Source organism: Telopea speciosissima, chromosome 7 (genome assembly GCF_018873765.1).
Source record: "Telopea speciosissima isolate NSW1024214 ecotype Mountain lineage chromosome 7, Tspe_v1, whole genome shotgun sequence".
NCBI lineage: Eukaryota > Viridiplantae > Streptophyta > Magnoliopsida > Proteales > Proteaceae > Telopea > Telopea speciosissima.
Genome location: NC_057922.1, coordinates 5,057,981 through 5,061,538, shown reverse-complemented (window position 1 = coordinate 5,061,538; position 3,558 = coordinate 5,057,981).

The following is a 3,558-nucleotide window of genomic DNA, read 5'->3' as shown; positions in this document are numbered from 1 at the left end:
GATACAATCAAAGTTAGAATTTCGGTTTCGATCAGCCAGGAAATTGAGATTTCTCCAGTTTCAATTAAAATCATATCGAAACCTGGTGTTTTTCTGGACAAAACTTGACATGTTTTGTGTTGTCAAAAGTGGTTGAAACTATCGAAACTAGTCAAATTTGGTTGAAACTTGGTAATTTTTTTGTCGAAATTAGTCAAAGTCGAAACCTGACTCATACCAAGTTTCATTTCGGTTTCTTAGGAGACCGAGATTTAGAACTATGGATGCAACAATACAAATATGAGAATTTCTTAAATCTACGTACATTGCATTAACATATTGTTCATATAGTTATAAGTAAACTTGAAAACATATATACATGCGTCGAGGAGGGTGGGTGCATGTACAAAAACAAACATACCAACAAATGGAAGTACAGGTGATAGATGCTTATACAGTTGCGCATGATTCCCATAATCATATTTGTATGAAAACATATATAAATGCATGTACTAAAAAACAAACATACTAACAGGTGGAAATGCAAGTGATAGATGTCTATACAGTTGCGCGTGATTCCATAGTCACTTAACGCATTCTATTTAAGTGGTTTTTTCAAGGGGTTTTGATCATTTACATGCATGGTTATGTAAAGGACCAAAACTTTTTACGCCCATATATCAAGATTCAAGATCATAGGTTTGTGAAGTAGGAGCACTAGTGTTCTACGTTTGTGTTTCTCTCTTAAATATGTGTCTATGTTTGTACCAAATGCATAAACATAAGAAATAAAACAAGTAAATAATTACACATAACACGAGAAATTTAACATGTTTGACACGTGTTTATACTCACCTGAGAGAACTAGAGATTTTTCACAAAACTAGAAAAACACTATACATTATTCTCTGTTTCACAATTTGATTTCCCTAACTTGTGGCCATGATTTTTTGACAGAAACAATAGATAGGAAATCTTAATCTTCACATAATTACAATTTTACCCATATACAAATAATGAACCCAAAACCCTACCTCATCAATACCCTCAGCAAACACGGTTTATATGATCTATAGTAACATCATACCTCTAAAAAAAATCCAAGAAGAATTAGAGGCCTAATAAAACAAATTGAAGCCTAATAATTGAATAATTTTGTTTTCCTTGATAGATTAGGGGTGGGGCATCCTTTTCGTTACACATTGGACTATTGAAGAACATTAAGAAGTGTGTCATGAAGCTAAAGCAATTCTTCTTTTGACTTCTTCCCAACAAGTTATGTCCCTTCAATATACAGAAATTAATTCTGATTAATTTGTTTAGATCCGTTTGTTGTTTTCCTCTCGCTTTCATTATAAGGAAGCATCACTAAGCATAACCTCGGAGTTTGTGGGTCCTCCCACTATTGCAAACATGATATGCGCATGGCATACACAAAATTCCAGAAGCATCAACCTAACTCTTTCCAATGGAAACATTGTATCTAAGATCACCAACTCGTCTCTCTCCACAATTATATTGGTTTCCAATAAGCGTCCTCCGTCGTGTATAATGCAACAATTACCCATGCGAGGGTTTTGAGCCAGATTGGCCACTGGATGGGGAGAGATCCCAGTTTCAAGGGCAATGTGGGTTAATTGAGTAATTCTAAAAGCTTTATCTTATTGGATGCAAATGGTTTAAATAAAAGTATCGGAGAAAGAACGTTAATCGATGTTGTGTGTGGGCGTGTCCTTACGCCCAGACATAGCCCGGCGTAAAACAACCGTCACACCCCTTTGAAAAGATGGACAGATCCAGACAATCAAGGTTCAATTCATCTGATTATAACTTTCTAGAATGTATCTTGCACTGAATCGAGAGACTGTTTATTAGTGGGAAGGCTATTTCTAATTTTCTTAGACTATGTTTGGTAGGCATTTTTGGAATAAATTTTAGGTCTAGAACACATTTTGAAATGTTGGTCAATGATAGGGGTTCGAGGGGGCAGCAGCCATGAATAAATGTTTTTATGCTTATATGGGTATTCTGGATCATTATCACCTACAATTCTGACACCCTCCAATTCCCTACAATCCCTCACATATATGGGAGTGAAATGACCACTTACACACTGCCTTGGGAAATGTGTCCAAGCAGTGGGTAAGTGGTCATTTTAACTCCCATGTGAGGCATTGTAGGGGAATTGGAGGGTGTCAGAATTGTAGGAGATAAAAATTCGGTATTCTGGTAAAACAAAATGGGTATTTCGATAAAACTGTACCTATAGGCCACTAATATTGACCGTAATTGAATAAGCCATATTTGGTGTTTAATTTAGGATAAATGTTAATTGAGGCAAAAAAGTATGGATGAGTGTTCTCGGAGTATGGGCAGGCTTGAGCCCAACCTAATCTTGATTGGAATGATTGGGCTTTCACACTGGGCCCAAAAAGCCCATTATTTAGTATTCAATGAATACTTCTTAAGATAATTGAATTTATAGACACCCCTTCCTAATGTGATAATTAATCGGCCGATTCCCAATGTTGGATCCAATCAAACTCGATTTTTCGCTTACCAATTTGAATCTAGTTAGGCTGGTCATTGGGATCCAACCATGATATATTAGAAGGTGAAAGGTTCTCTGAGCAATCGGCATACAGAAGCGCACCACTAAGGTGCAATAAAACAGTATCTTACATTGGAGAGTAGCCAAGTCATTTCATGTGAGAAAGAGAGAGAGATAAGACACAAAGGTGGTAACATACCCTACTCTAACGGCTCAAAGAAACTTTTCCCATATTAGAATGTTTAAAATCCTCTAATTAAAAAATTGTTGGTGTGGTAGGAGAAGAAGAAAACCCTAAACTAATAACTAAATGCAATTATGAATTTGACATCTGAATCATAATCAGGCCAGTCATGTTGAACTGTTGAAGTAGGGTAGGCCCAAACCTAGCCCATTTTACTACATAATGGACTCATATTTGAAAATTGCCCATGAACATACCAAAATTAGGCTAGATTTAAGCTCACAGGTTGTATGCTTATCTATGTAAATTGTATATACTAACCATGAATTTTTACTAAAAAAACCATGAATTAAAAAAATTTTATTGTCTCATTAAATTTAGATGATTTTTTAACAATTATAGTCTTATTTAAATCTTCACATTTATAGGGTGTTAAATACTTACCATGTGGATCCTTGATTATAAGTTAGTAGATCAGAAATAAAATTTGTACAATTTTAATAATAGGGAAAATTACATATACCTCCCGTGTACTTTGGCCTAATTACATGTTCCTCCCCTTGATTTTCTCACCTTACATTTTGACCCCTTATGCCTGACGGTGTTAAGGTACTGTTAGTTAATGGTTTGAAAAGACAATATTGCCCTTTTCTAAAACACCACAAGTAAAATTACAATGATACCCTTTTCATCATCTTCAACCTTAAAACACCCATTTCTTTCCTCCTCCACCACCACCACCACCACCACCACCACCGCCATCACTACAGCTGCTGGAAATTTGATTAACAACAGGACTCCAGCGACTTCTTGATCTGCTACTCATTCCAGTGAAATAGACCAT